Source organism: Strigops habroptila, chromosome 11, assembly GCF_004027225.2.
Source record: "Strigops habroptila isolate Jane chromosome 11, bStrHab1.2.pri, whole genome shotgun sequence".
NCBI lineage: Eukaryota > Metazoa > Chordata > Aves > Psittaciformes > Psittacidae > Strigops > Strigops habroptila.
The window spans coordinates 4,329,857-4,348,279 of NC_046360.1; the positions used below are offsets into that span (position 1 = coordinate 4,329,857).

General features: G+C 42.3%; 1 protein-coding gene across 2 annotated transcripts in view; it reads left to right on the forward strand.

Moving 5' to 3' along the window:
- Nucleotides 1-18,423, forward strand: part of TMEM132B (transmembrane protein 132B) — a 238,414-nt gene that overhangs the window by 103,374 nt on the left and 116,617 nt on the right. The window lies entirely within an intron of this gene.

The following is an 18,423-nucleotide window of genomic DNA, read 5'->3' on the forward strand; positions in this document are numbered from 1 at the left end:
ATTATCTAATTAAACTGGAGGCAGCCAACTAATCATAGCTCACATTTGCTTTTCATGCACCTTCAGGGCAGCAGGAGGATTCCTGTTGCCAAAGAGCCAACAGAAAGACATGGATTAAAATAGAGAAATATGAAGAATAATTGAAAGCAATATAGGACAATGTTCTCTTCTTTATTTGAAAAGCTATGGAAGTAATTGCTGTGAAACACCTATGAGTCTATGAACTGTTTCAGGAATGCTGTTTGTTATGGTAATGCTCCCGCAAGCTGTATCAAACGTAATGAGAAATTTACATTGTTAGTTAGTCAGAATGATGTATTTTACAGTACAAGCCATTTCTCTCTGTTGCCATGCAGTTACTCTGCACTTAAAGTACGCTGTGCATGAATTTAACTTGAAACTGTATCATAATTAGGAAATCTCTAAACTTTATGTCAGAATTTTTATCGAGGAGTCTTTTGCATCCATCTTTTTTCTGAAAGCTCCTCTAAGGGGAGAAAAATGGTTGTTAGCAATTGTTCAGACCTAGGAAGATTGCTGCCAGAGGTTTGGAGTGCAGAGAGAGTTTCTACTCTGTTTAGTTTCTGAAGCTGTATTTGAGGAACAGATGAATCCTATGTAGATCTGGGTACCTGTAATACAAGCGTTGAGGTGAAAGCTATTTAATGCGAGTTCCCTTTTTAGCAGCAGGGATAAATAGGCACTGCAGAGGTGAGAGTCCTCTTGGATGTGTAAAACAGGCCTGACGGAATAGCAAGCAAAAAGCGCCTGTTTCTCTGCAGTAAAGATGCAGAGTGGAGGCGACTGAGTGGGACGCAGACATTTGCATTGTAAACGCGAGAAGTGAGGGGAGGTGATTCCCTGCTCGGTGTCTCTGGTGAAGTCAAGTGCTACAGAGTGCCAGAGCTTTCTGGCATGAAATGCCAGGCAAACCTTTCAGTTCATTAGCTGTTTCATGCATTTCCTCCCCATTAAAACAGAAGGGGGGGGAGGAGTCCCCTCTTGATTCCTAAGCACATTTGTCAAAGTTGTAATTCAGAGGTTGCTGGGGCTTCATGGGCTGCTTTGGGCGCTCTGTGCTTGGTCTCTGAATCTTTTGGTAAGATTTCCCAGTTCCTCCAAAAGCTGTCAAAGAAACCAGGGAGTCCCTTTGGTGGGGCGAGAGCTCAGCCAGCAGGGACCTGGCTCAGGGGGGAACCTTCGCGCCTGTGATGACCCGTGGTGGCTCCAGCAGTGACATCTCGGCCTGAATCAGCTCTGGCAGCAGATCTGGGGGTCTGAGCAGCATCTGCTCTCCACTGGTCATTGCAGTCAGGTTCTTTTTGCTAAACCAGCTGTGACCTCTGTTCCATTCAGGGCAGGATGGAAACCCATCAATTTGAAAGTGAAATGCTGAAGTTAAAAGAAGACTTAAGATCATTTGGTGTTAGGGAGGAATCAATTTATTGAACTGAAACAAAGTTTTAAAAGTTAGACAAAAAATAGGACGAACACTGAAAGTTATTTCCTTGTACGTGGTTTCACCAGTCCATGAAATTATACCTGTCACAGTAACTTAGTTTTTATTAAAACTGACTTTTGCTTTGTGTTGAACTGTTAAATTGCACAAAAGCAACAAATCTCAAGTTAATTAATACTTTGACCCTTTCTTTTATGAGATTAGTTTAATATTTTTTGATTAATTAAAGTATGCAAATAGAAACTGCTGAAAGATCGTCTCTAGATCTGCAAATATTGTAGTGCTTAGAGTAAATATTTAACTTTGATCTTTACTTTAATTTGCCTTTTTGGTTATAATGGTGGCCCTCTTGTTTCTTTTGAAGAATATTAAGTGTTTATGTGGGGATTCTGCTACTTCATTTAGATGAGCAGAGACCTGAACTTGCTTCTGTTGAGGTCACTGTGGCAAAACTGTTGCTAGGACCTGATTCATCTGTTCCTCCTTTTAGTAATACAGGACCCGATTCATCTGTTCCTCCTTTTAGTAATAAACTTCATTAAAGGTAGTTTATGTATGAGTGAGAGCGCAGGATCAATCTCTTTCATTGCAGAGCAGAAGCTATTAGTAAACAGAATTGTATCTACCTCAGGGGAGACAGTTTTTTCTCTCTCAGAAGTAATTTCAGTTCTGCTGACTTGCCTGTTGTTAGGCTGGTAATAGAGAAGTGAGTAAGTCATGAGCCTCTGAGCCTGGCTCATTTTCGCTGTGGAAGAGATGGCTGAGTTTACTATGGTTTTGCAACCTCCCCTGGGCTTTGTGAGGGGCCTCCAAACCTCCCACAGCTCTGGTTGGTTTGGTGAAAGTGAGAAACTCCAGCAAGTCACAGCTGCACCTGCTGAAATCTGCCTGTTCTCGTCGTCCTTTGCTCAGAGAGAGGTCTGTTCTCCACTGCTGTGCACTTGGGTTGCTCTTTCCTCCCCAGTATGCAGCTCTGATAAGAGCCACCAACAGACACTGCCTGCAAGGAGAACAGTAGCTTTGGACTGTGACATGTTCTTAATCCAGTCTCCGTTCCTTTTAGCCGGCGTTATCAGCTGGAGCCTTTTCAAACTTGCTTAGTTTTCTAATCTTTCTCCTTCTCCCCTCTGCAATATTATTGTTATCATGAGTTTTTCATCTCCATTTCTCACATTTCCCTATGCCAATTGAGTGTTCATTAAAATGCTTTAAATTAAGACCTTTCCTCCTTTCATGCAGAGTGCGTCATGCCTTTCTGTGCATTACTTAAAAAAAAACTTCCTTATCACAGTGTTTCAGGCGGTTTACATTATATTCTATTAAAAATCCATTTTGTCCAAGGTTGTCACAATTCATAGATTAAAGCTTTCCAGAGTATGTTTTGTTAGGAATACATTCATAAATTCACCTCCTTAGTAGTCCCATAAGCTTGTATTTAAAACGTCTTTTTGAACCTGTAGTTGAACAAAAAGCATAAAAAGAAGAGATTTATTTTAAATATACACACAGAAGTATATATGCACACATCTATTCGGATCTGTGTGGAGCTTTGCTTTGCCCTTATTGCTGCCATCTCTAAGGACTTTTCTGGTAGCTCTTTGAGCGAGAAGATTGATTGTTGCCATCTGCATTTATTCTCCCTCGTACTCTTTCCTCAGGGCAGAACTCTGTGAATCTCATTTTGGTAAGGTTACTTGAAGCAGCAGTGTGTTTTGTTTCAAAAAGACCACGTTTCCTACTTCAAGCACAAATCCTCTTGCATTATGCCTGCAGCTGGGACCCAGCGCTTCCATTCCATAGGAAAGGATCTTGATGGATTTCTGCATTGAGTGCAGAGTGCATCTTGCAAGGAGGGGAGAAAGTTGGGGCTGGTGGGTTTAGATAAAAATGGAATGCTTTCAGCCTCCCATGCAGAATAGTTGTTCTTGTGAAGGACTGGGATCTTACCCTGTGGTGTAGGCCAATGTGTTGAATTAGTGCAGAAATTGCTATTGAAATACAAGGCCAAATCTGGGATTCTACCAGACACAAATCCTGCATGGTTTCCAGAAAACAGACCCTATTTTTGTCAGGAAAATGCAGGGTTTTTCCACTGTCTTTGCCAAAAGATGGATTGAGCCTTGCAGTTCTGTACTTTGCACCTCAGAGTTCTCTGGAAGCATCTCAGCAACATGCCGCAAATCAGGCTGCAGAAGGACTAGGGCGAAAGGGCTTGAAGAAGGCCCTGAGAGCATGGTCTGTGTTTGGCAAGCTGCAGTACCTCATAACTCAGCACTGATATCCAGAGGAATGGGGTTTCAGGAACTTTGCCGGAGTGATTTAGCATTTTATAGGACTAAGTTATTTCAAATCACTGGTGAGCAGGAGCTGAGTTTCCATGACCCCACAGTATGACATATTTCATGGTGCTCAGTGTCTCCTTGCTAGAAAGCTGAAGAACAAAAACTTTATGTGAGCTGGCCTTTGGCTCAGGGGAGATGAAGTGGCACAAACACAAACCACACCACAGAGCTGCAACTCTTCTTTGAGAGTATATGAAGAGATCATTTTCCTTACTCAGGAAAACTGTCATTAAATTGTATTGGGTTATTATCAGGTGAGGAGAGTCTGATTTTCTGACAAACTATTACTTTAATCAGAAAGGTAAGATTTATGCTAACTAGCAAAATTAATTGCATTGATTCTACCTGCAGTGCTGAGTATAATGTTACTGGGACCAATCTGGTTCTTCTCACTTAGGGATTATTTTATCTCCATGTCTATAATACAGCTGCCATCTCTCAAGATATCCATCACTGCATAAATTAGACTTGCATGAGGGACACTCAGAATGCAAAAGTAGGCAGGGTAAAATCTTCAGAGGGATTTTTTCAAGTGTCCTCAGAAGTATTTTCTGTATTGCCTGGAGATGTGTATATTGTTAATTGCTGCAGACCAGCTCAGCTGTCTGGCATTTGACATCATCTGTCCTTAAACTCGAATCCAAAAAATGAAGATTCTTTAATGATCGTTCAATTTATTTACCATTTTAAGAGGTATCTACAGAATTCAAGTAATTTAAATGACATAAAATTGCAATTGTACTGTCAGATACATAAATATATAAATCAGAAAAAGCAGTTATTTCATGTATTTATAGGTATGCAAATAGAGCCTCCTATTATGAAATAATTCACTTCTTTTTCTGTGCTTGGGAATACCCTTTGAACCAGAAATATCACTCAAAAGAAAGATGTAAAGTTGGCTGCCAGTTAAAATATGTGCATATATTTATTTAAAGTAAATATGTGTTATCGGAGCTGATGATCAACTGAGCAACGATGTATCATTTGGTTTTGTTTTTAAAGCTTTGGGTATGTCTCAGAAATAAGAGCTGAGGTTCTCTCCTCTCCCTCTTCGCTTTGACAGACAGCTTTGGCACTCATCTCTGTATTGTGGGAAATATCTTTTTCCCTGCTAGATATTCCAGCCCTCACTTTCCCAAGGGCTACAAGCAAACACTCCACCTGGAAGCCCCCGGGGTGCTATGAGGCTTCCCGGCTGTACTCAGCACTGGCTCTGCCAGATTGGAGCTCGCTCTCACAGCTTTTTGGAGGTGTTTCTGCACTGAATTCCCCACCACTCTGCTCCAGAATGACATACATGGGTCCTCCAGGCTCATATGTCATCCAGAAATGGCAGTGTGGTGCAGAGATTCCTCCTGCCTCCAAAATAGAGCCTGCTGCAGTCCTGGTTGTTTGATGAACTGATTTACTGCACTGACTTGGTCTTCCAGAGGATGCAGTTTGGTTGTATCTGGAGTAACGGGGCATGCTGAAGCTAGAATGAGGAGTTGGGTTGTTTCAGGAACATAAATAAGCTTATAAAGATGGGTGGCTGCAGCCTGCAGTAGCACATAGCAGTTAACCACCCTGGGAAGGCATCAGGATGTGCAGTGAAACACTTACTGATGTGTTTATTGCCGAAGGAACTTGCTTGGCCCCAGGACACCGAGCGTGTAACGTGCCATCAGCAACAACAGTTGGCTGACAGGAGATCAATTGCATGTGTGGCTTTCCACAAAAGAGCAGTAACTGGTACAGACAGACAGCCTGGCTTGGTCTTATTTTAGGCCCATGCAGAGGCAGTGGGCTGGATGCCATTAAGTTCACATAGTATAAAGTGAATGAGTAAGAGGAGCAGAGGGAGCAAAGAAACGCAAGGAGATGTGTAAAGCAGACAGGAAAGAATAGAGAAGGGCTGAGGAATAAAAGCCAGGGAGATGGGGAAGGAGAAATGGATGGCTGTTACCCCTGCCACACTAGTCTGATGCAGGTGAAGTAGTCAGGCTTTGTTAGGACCCCCTTCCACCATGAAAGCCATACCTCAATGAAGCCGTACTTCAGCTACGTTGAAAAAGAAGGGTTTGAATTAAAAAATAGAGGAGCTTAAGGTGTGAGAAGAAGTCATAGACTATGTGGTGCAGTGTACTGGCTTGGGTGTTTCCCTCCTATTCTTATACACTTGCTGCTTTCCTTAGGTCAGAGGTGTCCTGGGCAAAGAAATGTGCTTTGAATGTAGAGTGTGCAAGACCTATAGATCCTGCAGGAGTTCATTCTCTGGTCTTTGGCCAGACCCCAAGGCAGCACTGTCTCTCGAGCCATTGATGAAGAGGATTTTATCTTTAATGCACCAGTTTGAAGGTTGTGACCTCTATTATGAGTGGTGGGAGTCTATTCTGCTTTGTGTAAAGAGTATTCCAGTGAGAAGCATCCACGCACATTTTCAAACATAAGTGTCTCAATAGAGTCACAAAGAAAACCTGAGTTACAAGAATTTTAACTAACCTTTATTCTTTACATATAGACCTTTTTGTATAGAGGAACCCAAGCCTGCTTGGAAGTGTTTCTGTAAGATAAAAGCCCTGACACCTCACAGTAGCTTAGAGAGGACATAAAAAATAATAGACAAATTAGCAGCAGTAGGAGGGACAACTTGCAACAGAAAGCCATGGTTCTAGGATCAAACAGGAAAGTAGCATTTCTGGAGGGAATCTTCTTTTTATTTCCCTCATTGAAGGCCAAGAACAATGAAATTGTCTGTCCATGTCCTATTGGGAGCCTAATAGCCTGGAAGCCACATGAATTCTCTCCTGGCCAGCCAGCTCTTTTGGATGGCTGTTTCTTCCTCTTTAGTTAGGCTCACTGCTGCTCTGGTGAAGCCTCCAGTAGGGATGGGTCAGAGGGATTACTGAGTGCTACTCCAGATTAATTGCTTCCTGGCCCCAGTTCACCAGTCCAAGAAGGTCATGACTTAGTGACTCTTCTTACTCCATCCTTGCTGTGCTGATATGGCACCTTTATTATAACCCAAGGGTATCTTTTTGAACAAGTATACCTTTGGTAGTTGGAAAAACCTGTCATGCAGTGCAGCAGGACCATCTGAAAATTTGGGGAATGTCTTGTTGGAAGAACTCAATAGTATTCATCTATGTTCAGTGGAGTAGGGTGATACAATACAAACAGAGGCATGAAAATGACTTAGAAAAGCAACGTTTGATAAAGATCTCTTAACTTGCCAGACTAGTAGAAAGCTTTGTGTAAATCCAGAGAACCGTCGGAAGGAAGGGAATTCTGATTCCTTGGTCAACTTGCTTGATAGATAAGGCAGTTGTTTGTCAGCTGTGTTTGTGGCTGAAGACTTTCTTCCAGAAGTCTGGTTCTAGCTTCTAGAAGTGGTTTGACAGGCAAATTTTTAGGTTATAATTTAAGCCTTTTCAATTTTGATCTCATTTTTCTGTATTGGCATTTTAGGTCATATACGGAAAACAGGAGCCATTTCTTAATATCTGACTTCTGTTTTGTATATAATCTGGGGTTAAAGAGGAAAAAAAGAATCAGTGGAACTGATCCTTTGGTCTCTTCCTTCATGCAGCAACAAACAAGTGAAGAAGTGGCTTAAATAAGATCTAAACAAGCCTGGTCCACAGAACCTGATCCAAAGCCTGTTCTGAATGACATTTCTTTTGAAGGATGAGCCCAATCATTCTGAAACGAGTCTTGTTTTTTAATTTGGTCTAATTAGCTTCATTTTGGGTATATCATTCCTAGATGTGAATCTTAATATTGATGTAACAGTTGGGAAAGTTTAATTTCAGGGTAGGGTAGTCTGCATAATTAGGACTGCAAGAATATAGCAGGGAGGCTGGGAGCAAATTTCACATGCATGCTGATGAGTGAATGCCTCTTCAAATAGTTATTCATCCATTGGTGCTTGCATGCTTTTTCCATATTGGATGCCAGAGGGAGTGATGACACATTCAGGAGTCAATGGGCTTTGTTGAGTCTCTGCTGGTTTGCTGTCTGTTATTTCCTGTGCAGCGTGTTTAAATGGCCACGTGGATGATCACACGTGAGCTGCCACAGGAGGTCCATGGCACAAATCTGTACAATTCTGGGAGATTTCTAAAGTTTGAGAGATCTGTGAGCACATTCCAGCCATGTTTACCTGATAACTTAAAGACTGAGTGATAAAGCCCAAGTAACCAGGGCTGCTGGACTCCTCACTCTCATGGTGAATGCTCTGGCTCAAGGAACAAAAGTGATTGTGTTGGATTTTTAGGCTTTGTTTCTGTAATTTAATCAACTTTTTCTTCTCTCTCAGTAACTTAGACTGCAAGAAGCCGTTTCTTTGGTATATGTTGGTCTGAATTGCCAGGAAACAATTCTGAGTTCATGTTATAAATGTGGGGTCTGCACAGATTTAGGTATCTGTGCAGCACCTTTACAGATGTAACATCACCTTAGTGATGGAAAAGTTTCAGTGAGCCTTACGGAGATTATAGAGGGAGAGAGAAGACATGATCAAAACCATTGTCACAAAAGCATTACTGATTCCTCTGTAAATAATATTTATATAGACCCAGATTTAAAACCTGTTCTTTTGGCAAACTTAAATCTAGATTCAGAAGAGCACCATTATGTAGGGTGCCACTTAAGTACGTACTTGGTTTTAAGTACCTACCTTGGTTCTTTTGATGCCAGGTATAATGATACAGGAGATACAGCAATTAGAGACAGCAATATGCAGGAAACATAAGTCTTGATGGTAAACCAAGTTATATATAATGAGAGGTGTTAGGGTGCTACACCTGAAAATATTGTGGAAATGAGGAACTGAAATCTGCAGCACAGAAACCTTTCTCAATATATGGGAAGTGTTGCTAAGGAATTTATTTTTGGCGTCCGTACACAGGGATTTAAGAACCATAATTGGATTGTTCTTCGATATAATAGGACTGGAAAAGATTATTGAATGGGTGTGAAATTGGGGAGCTGGTGTTTGAGGTACTTTTAATTCCCACTTTTACCAATTTATGAGTTTGACTTGTAGCAGAGGCTCCTGTGCTCATTTGAATCCCATTTGAGATGTGTTGACTTGCTTACTGAACAGCCAGTGCATTAAAGTACAAAAGCTAACAACTCATTTATTAGGCACTTAGCCAACATTCAAACTCATTTTATTGTTAGGAGGTGCTGTTGCTAGACAGGCAAATATTAAGTTGGTTACTTTGATTTATTCGAATCCTCTGTGCCAAATACATTATAAAACATCCTGGCATTAACTTTGCATAAATTATTTTTTGCTTTAGTTAAATTTTTCACTCCTTTTGCCACTGATATTCCTCACCTGTGTTTAGAACTTAAAAAGCCAGAAGCTCTTGTGAAATGAAAAAGTAAGAATTGGCTGATGCTTCTGTCAGTGTCAGCGTATGGTTTTTGTTTGTTCCTTTTAAACCTCACTGTTTCCTTCAGAAGAATGTGAAGTGGGAGTTAAGCTGAGAGCCCTCACATGTTCCTGAGCGTGATGAGTCTGGAAACTGAGACTCGGGCCCTTTTGCAAGACCCCTGGTCCTCTGGTGTGTCTGGAGATTGTACCGCTCCAGAGGGCAGCTTGTGCCAGTACAGAAAGGCCAGGGGTAAACTGGAGCTTCCAGGGAGCACAGGGAAGATTTGGACAAGAGGCAAAATACTGGGGAGCACATTTGGGCACGGTAACTTCCCTGCTGGAGGGAACAGCTTTGCATCAGGACTGTAATAGGACAAGAGTTATGTCCCCCTTGACACCTGGCTGAAAATGTAGGAGTCTGTTTTGTTATAAACTTGGGCATGCTGTCTTTGGGAACTTGTACACAGGTACTTGACAGCTGGCCGTGTTTGTTCTTTCTATACAATTTGGTCTATGTGGATTTTCCCAGGATACTTGTTAAGGGCTTTGCTGTGAAATACTGCAGTCATTAAGGCAAATCGCTAAAGCTTTAGCATAAAAGCTTTCCTTAAAACCGACTGCCAATAGCTTGATCTTGCAAAAAATCCTGGGTTTTTTTTCTTTTTAATTGGTATAATCAATGAACAGGTTTGATTCTTCGGAAGTTCTTGGACTCACTGTGCTCAAAAGATCGGCATTTAAGTCTCATGAAGAGCTTTTTGTTGGGGGTTGCTCTTCTGCACATGTTGTCTGGGTGCTGCATGTTTTGGTTGGCATCGCAAGCTCTGAAAGAATTATTTGGTCTTTTCTCTTAGGAGTTTTCAGTGCAGAGATTGTACTCCAGAAGCTATTGACCTCAGCACTGCGTGGGTAGTGGAGGTATTTGGAGATAACAGATTCCTATTTTTGCTCTCCCTCTGAGGCACTTTTTGTCCATCCTGGTTTTCTGGCTTGTGTATCTTATTGTTAGACAAGCACTCTTCTTAATGGTGTACTATTTAATTTCTCTAGTGACAGGAGGAAGAAATAAGTTATTCCTTTTTAAAAAAAAGAGTGACTTAAGTAGGGAATAATGAATGCAAAATGCCATCATTAAAAATCAGCAGATAAGCTGATGGTTCATCTGTCACTCCCAAGCCTTGCCATAAAGGAAAAGTAGATCATCATTTATCAAAAAAATAAAAATGGTAACGATAAGCATGGAACACGCTGACTGGCAATGCCTTAATAATGAAACCTGTTATTTATTCAGTGAACACCTTGCAGCTCCCTGCTGACCAACACATTGTAGGAGAAAATAACTTCTTTCTAGAGCTTTCCCAAAAGGGTGTGGTACAAGAGATGGGGCATTTTTGCCTTTTCTGTATTTCACCACTTTTCTTGTGGCAGATATTTATTCTATATCGTTGCAGCGTACTGGCATGAAATTGGATTTGTCACAGTATATACTCAGCTGTTTTGAGTGGGAATTGTGTGTCTACACTGGAGGCATTTGGGTGCCTGCTGTGGGAGATGCCCAGGTCTGACCTGACTGTGTTCAGGTTCAGTGCTTCCAGGTATGATGAATTTCAAGGGATGTACCTAAACCAGCCCCCCCGTAGCTGTGCAGTAAGAGTGCACAGAACATACAGGGAGGCTACTGGGCCAGCTCAGATGGATACATCTAAAGTAGAGGAATATTAAATAGAGTGAGGTTAATCCAGGCCTTTGGTTGTTGGAAACTTTTTGCTTCCCTTTTGATACCATTCCTTAATTTGTGGGATTCCTCAGCTGAGACTGTTATCTGGGATACAGCAGCTTACCCTTGTTTCAAGGCATAGCTTAGCTGAGTGATAGCCTTTGGCAGAGATTGACTCTCTTTTGCTGAGCATTGGCATTATTAACCTACCCCGAGCTGCTGAAAATGCATTAATTGGGTTTTCCTGTTGTTTCTATATAAACTTAGTGCTGGTATAACACTGGAAAAATAGTGACCCAGGTAGTCCATAGGTATGAGGCTGGTTTCCTCATGTTACAGGTGAGTGCCTTCACCCCTGGGATGTTGGGGAGATGGATCTTGTAACTGAGCAGTTTTCAGAAAGATGAGTTGTTTAATTTTTAAGTGGGGTGCTGAGCTCCTCTGCAGTGTGGTCAGTAATCTAGGTGTTAAACTGAGAGTTGTTTGGAGTTCAGTAACACTGAAAACCTGCCACTTAATTACTTGGATGAAATAGGACCTGACTGTCCCAGTCCAGCATCTGATTTAGCCAGGTTCAAGCGCTCTGTTCCTCACTAGAACATGTATTTTTCTCATTCATTACAAGGAGACAGGGAAGGAGAAGTTCAAGACCTCATCACAGTGTATTCTCCATCCCACAAAAGCATTTCTATTGCCTGTGTCCAAAGCTTTGTGAAATGATGCAATCATCAGGGTAACATTAGTCCTTGGCCTCTGGGAGGAAGGCTGTCATACAGTATAGAAAAATACTCTTTGTGGTTGCAACCAGCAGCACTTCCCCCCCTGCACCTTCCCCAGTTTCCCAGAGCATTCATTCCAGCAGGTTCGAGGTGGTTCACATCATGGCACGTGCTGAAGCAGATGTGGTCAGCCTTGCACGGCTCTGGGATCTGCCCTGTCACTCATAGGGGAAGGGCAGAGCAGCACAAGTCATGCTCAGGGCTGTGGCTCCCTTCCTGTTGGCCAATCCACAGTTAGCTCAACTTTCCCAATCACTCGTGTTTTACATGTGTTTGTTGCCCCAGGTCAGGTGAAGAGACTCTGGAGGAGGGGAAAAAAAAGTCAAATATGTTCTTAGAAGCTGAAACTTCTAAGATTTGGTTTTGATTTGTGTTGATGTGGAGATACTCAAGCATTTGTGCCTTTATTCTCTGCACAAGTGCTTGAAAACACAGTAGGGCTCTTTTTTGTATTTTACAGAACATTCTCTGATACATTTCCCCCCCCCCCCAAAATTTATAATAACAATAAATATCATGAAGAGCTGGAGAACTGGATGGGTGGGAGCAGGATTTCTTTCAACCAGTTGAAGGGAACAAGAAGTTGATCACCTGCAGTGGGACGATTTGTGCCTTTGCCTCTTGTGATTCAGTGAATTTGTGAAGCTCTTGGGTTGGTGTTGGTTAGTCCTGAAGTTTTAGTTTTTTGATGAGGGGATGTCTGCTGGACTTCTTCCCTCCACCTCTTCCTCCACCCACAAGCTCCAGCAGAGATCAACAGAACCGATGTGGTGACGTGAGCTGTAATTCTGTTCCAGCCATGATTATATGTCAGTCTGCGGCACACCGTAAGTGGTACTTCTGGATTCCTGCTGTGAGCAGTTGATTAGATTCCAGTACCTTTTATTCTATACATAGGACTTCTTTTTTAACAAAGCAGAGTAACACACAAAACCCCCAGTTCCTTCTTTATTCTCTTTTTTTCCACTAATACTTCATGCTTAAATACAAACCTAAAATGTTTTTTTTGCATGCCTCACCTTCCTTAACTCCATCTGTCCTCTTGTTCCAAATGAAGTTAAAGGTAAAGGTTCATGTTGACCCTGTACTGTAGGATAAGTCTGTGACCTAGGTAGGAACTTCCTATAAAACATGAAGCCGAATGAATGCTAACTGCATGTTGATGTGTAGTCCCGCTTGTTACATTTTTCTTTGTCAGCACAAGCTTTATTCCTCCAAATGTATTACTGAATGAAAGAAAGAAGCTATTCTTTTATCTGTTAATGCTGATGCCTGTAATCCATCCCGTTCATTTTCTGTGCTGCTATTTTCTTTGTGTGGTTCTTCTCCAGCTTATGTAGCACAGAAAAACTTAATTGCTGAAGTCTGATGTACTTTTCTATTCCTGGCAACAGTGTAGGTTGCTAAACCATTATGTGGGAGATGCCTTCTGGAATATGAAGTGTGTGTTGCAGTTGGGATATGGCAGGGTTAGTGCCTGGTCCAGGAGGAACTTTTAAATTAGCTTTTTGGATATTTTCTATAGAGCTGCCAAGTGGATTGACATTTCCTGAGCACTTTTTGCAAGGGGAGGGTGTTCCTTCTGGAGGTCTTATGTTACAGGGAGACCTTCATGTATGTGGTACCACCGAAGTTTGAGAGATCAGGAGTGAACCGCCTGAATTTATGCCAGCAGCTGATGTTTGACAAAATTCAGGAGACAACTCTTCCTCCGATGACTTGAGGACAGACCTGTTTCCCTTCACAGCCAATCACTTTCTGATTTCTTGCCATTCAAAGCTTTATTTGGTTGTTAATGTTTGCAAATAATATGCTTAGTGCTGGATAGAGCGTAACGCTGGAGACAGACTGTGCTCCAAAAGGCTGGGGCAGCTCACGTTCACTCACTTGTACAGCCTGTACCTGAGTCTTAATTTTCTTTTAAACACAGCTTTAATTGGGTCTCTGGATGAACACTTACGTTCAAACTGGTATCATGTGTAATGAAGGCTGCTCAGAAGTCCAGACCCTCGGGTTGGCCAGCATTGAATTATTCCCTGGTCTGAACCTGGTGCTTGGGAAACTGGTTCAGCTCCTGTGTAAGTTTTCAAACAGCCTTAGAGGAATGACTTGTGTGGTACGTAGGCTATGGATTAAATGAATGAGGTTAATTTCAGCTCTAGTTCTTTTTATTTACCATGAAATACGAGGACAATGCTGGCGCTCTTATGTACAGAGGAGTTTTATTAAGTAGTGATGGTGATGCATATTGACAAGTCTTGCAGTTTTTATCATGTCTTTTCAAATATTTACAGTCTAAGCCACTGACTCTTGAAGTGAAGTGATTCTGAAGAAGGATTCCACTTGCATTTAAACCTAAAAGGAAGATTCTGCTTGTTGTGACTGATGAAAAATCTTGCAAATTTCATGAGACTCAAAAGATGAGAAAGCGAAGAAAGAACACTTAGATATTTAGGAATCCCTAGGATGAGCTCATCAATCTGACGTATCATTTTTGCATGCTGGGGATGCAGAGGATGCCTGCTCTCAGAGCCCTTGCATTAGGAACAGTTGGACTGTTTGCCCTGGGAGGGAAGGCTTCCGTGTTACCTGTCTTCTGAAAGTGGTCATTTGATTTCCTGTCTTGGCAGTTGATGGTGGAGCAGGCAGTGATTTTAAGATGAGCGTGGTCAGTCTACTTGTTAATATACCGTGAACACAAACACTGTCAGTTCGGAGGATCCCTGCACTGCTAATTAGTATTTCTGCAGTTTCACTAATCGCTTGAACTGGGAACTTGGCCAAAACTAACAGAAGAGACTTCCAGTACAATAAATTGTTTTAATTCTGTGATCTGATCTTATGCCTGGCTCAGGGTTTCTGAAGGCAAGGCTAGAATCAAATCTCATTTTGCATGATAACATATGCAAATCAGAACTTTTTGGTCCCAGATGAAGCTGCGCTTCCATTGACATGGTGCTAGGAAAATGCCGTTAAGAATAAAAAGCCACTAAAACTTTATTTTGCTGATAATAATTCATTATTGCTTTGTAAGCTACCTTATCCATGGGGCAAAATCTGCCAGAGAGTAAGATCCCATAAACTCCTGTTTGCTTGTATCATTCCATTATAATTTATAGAGTGCCATAGATACTCGTGGCATTTTGCAGACATATAAAAGATTGACATATTCTTGCCTCAAAGAACTTAAAAATCCTGCACTTCAGCAGCAGTCAGCAGTTCCTCCTATCTGAATTTTACTTTTAATGGCACTGTATAAAATCACTATTACACAGCGCCAAATGAAATAGCATTTTATTTTTAGTTACAAATGCAGTGATTTTAAAATGTTTGCTAAAGGTCCCAGCCCTGCATAGCAGGCTGGAAGCTCTATTCCCTGCCCTGAAGACAGAGCCGAAGTGGTACCAAATAGCTGCCTGTCCTCTGACCAGAGATTACCTGAAATGTCCCTGTGGCTGCTAGTAACTCTAAACATGGTAGGGATGTTTATGATATGGGTAAGACTCACTGCTGAGGAGGGGAAGATTCATAGCTCCTTTCACAGAAGGAGCCAAACTGCATTCCCATGATAATGGCTCCTGCCCATCACTGGTTTATGTGAGATTTGAACTAGTGACTGAGCAGTGAAATGCTCTTTATCCCGTTATCAACTTCTTGAGTCTCAGAGCAGGCATTGCAGACTTCTAGCAAGTGGCTTGGGGTGATTTCTGTAGCTCTTCCAGAGGTCAGCCAGGTAATTCCTCACAAAGTACCCAGAAAATCTTTCCATCATAGTTTAAGGCCCTGAAAGAGAATACAGTCACCTGCTCAACTCTGTGCTTAATTGTATTGGGAACCTTTTCCCACCATTGACTTGAAATAATTGGATATCATTTTATTACCCGTGTTTGGAGTGTCACTTTGCTACTTGGCACATCCTTACATTCTGCATTATGTCCTTATAGTAGAATGTGAGTGAAGTTCCACCTTTATGCATGCAATTTTAAGGTTTCCAGGCAGTTGTATAAAGCAAAATCCTGCTGTATCCTGCCCAGGTAATTTATCAGAATTATATATATAAACATAACATTAAAAGCAATTTTCTGAGCCTCATGATTACACTGATTTTGTTTGTCACACACCTGCAGGTGCTGACTTGCCGTATTCTGTCACTCATAGTAAACCCTGTCCCACAGCGTAATGCGACAGATGCTAATGAGTATGATACATCATAATTCTTCAAAGCAGAGGTACTTGGAAAGGTCTTACTTTCACCTTATTAAATGCTTTGAAAACTAATTTATCTTGAAAATAAAGTAAGATTCTGGACATTTTAAGGGGCTGTACACTTGATCTAAGCATAAATGAAATTCACTTAAATGTTATGAATTGCTTTGATGAATTCCAGCCTGAAAGATTTTTGAGCAGCAGACTGGTGGGAGGCTGGAATTACTTGGAGGGGTTTTGTTTCGAAGGAGGTGAGTGAAAAAGCTCTGATTTCAGTGGGAACTCGAGCAAGCTGTTATGCTGTCGTCCAGCTTCATTTTCTCAGTGCAAGACAGCAGCAGGGGTGGTTTTGTCTGGATTCTGGATATAACATAAGGCACTCGGAGGATCACAGGGTCAAAAAGTACTTGAGTTTGTCAGACACCCTGCCTTTCTCTTTGAACAAAAGCTCAGCAGAGAGCACGATGTAACAGAATTAACAAAATACACAGTTTCAAAGGCAGCAAACTTTTTCTTAAGGACGTTGGGAAAGAAGGACTACCCTTGATTCTTCTGTGAACCTTCAAGTGCAGCGTTTACGCTGGTGTGAATATTCTCATGGGGAAGTGTGAGCGTAGAGATGGGTGTAACAACTATCTTGTGATTCCCTCATACACAGGTTTTTATTCTGTATTTGCTGTGGGAGATTCACTGACATGTGTTGTTCTGGGTGAACACTGGCTCCAGATCTCTCTGCATCCACAGCTCTGCGTTTCCTTTGTTCCAGTTTCCTCTCTTTGTATTTCTTTGTTTTGTACCACTTCAGATTGCCTGCAGTGGCTAATCATGCTCTGGTATCAGCTTTTTGTGTTTTGCTGGGTGTCACCTTCCTTTTAGGTGGTTATCCCTTTCAGTGCAGTGAGTGCTGATCTATCCGCAGGCTTTGCTCTGTGGGGAGGAAGAACTCGTGTTGGTCAGGACTTGGCTTTTGCCGTGTCTCTGCAGTGGTGAAACACCTTCTGACTCCTGGTAGCAACTGAGGGTTGCCCAGTTGTGTCCTTATCAAGGAAGAAACAGCTGAAATAGATTTTAGTAAATCTTCAGCTGCTCATCACCTGCTTTAACCAGAAGCAGAGTGAGGTGAGGAGGGTGAGGTGCAGCGGGAGGGGAAGAGGTGGCACATTCAGGAAGCAGGATGCCCTGAGTGTGCCTGCTTGTACAGGCTCCCTGCAGTGGAAGTACCTCACAGGAACTGCACGCTCTGCCTGGCTCTTACCTCAGCATTTGGGAAGAAGCACCAAAAAGCGCAAAGGAGGTGTACAAGGAGTTGTTCACACATGCTGGGCATCTCACTCGAAGCCGCCATGGTATGAACCAGATCAGCATCTCTCTCATATGCACAAATGTTTTATCAGTCATGCCTTAAACTGCAGGGATTGTCAGCATTTCAGTCACACGCTCTGCTGGGGTGAGTTAATATCCTTCCTGACTGAGCATATTGCCTAGAGGGACCATTTTGTGTGTTACACTCTGGTAGAGAGAGCGATACCAGGCGCTGAGCGGTGCAGGGTAAAAGACTAATGTGTACTATGTTAAATGGTGTCTTGGGTTTTTCTGGGTCCCTATTCATAAAACACAACAAAGTGGCGACAAGTATAAACCTTGTCAGCTAAAGGATCTGCTGGGAACACCAGAGAGTACTTAGTGACTGAAACAAATCAAGTTTTGAAATCCTCCTTTCCAAAGGAAAGCACAGAGGGGATTTAACTAAAGTGAACAAGTGTATCTGTTGTAAAATAGCACTGTGGGCCAGGGGGAGAGGAGGCTTCAGGATTAGCTTGGCTGTACAGGGCAGAGCACTCTCTGATGGGGTTGGTGTGGTGGCTCCTGCAGGCACTTTGGGAGGAGAGATGGGGAAAAGAAGGGCTGCCTTATGGGTGACATCTTGAGGAATGAAGCCGGGGCCTGGGCTAGCACCGTGCCTCAGCCCCTGCTGTGGTAGTGGCAGCGGTGGTCAGAGCAGCAGATGCTTTCCAAAACCCTTCTGATGGTAAGACCCTGCCTGCTCAGTGTAGGGCACTACTCTAAAGAGTTAACTACGTGTTGTGTGCTGCTACCCTATTTGGGTCTGGGAAGATTCCTTTTTAATTGTAATTAGGCTGTCCTTGTGTTCATGGCTTGTTTCCATACGGGAATTGTTCCTGACAGAAGCTGTTCCAGGAGTTTGGCTGCTAGCCTGGTGCTGGGGAGCTAGGCTTCAGCTTGCTGCTAAACCAGATGCTCCCTCTGCGGCTCTGGCCAAGTTGCTTAGACTCTCTGTGCCTCAGTTTCTAATCATAAAATGGGAATATTAACATCTGTCTGTCTCACAAGGGACTTACGAACACAGTAATAAGAGGGAGTTGAACACTCAGAGAGAGAGTTGGAGGGGAATGGTACATGTTCCTCAGACAGGCAGAAAGCAGCAGCCATAGATTCGGCTCTGGCTTGAATCACGTCCTTAGTTGAGGGAGACTAATGCACCAGTTAAAAGTGTTGACTTCAGTTCCTCAACAAAGCTTCAACTGAACTGAAAG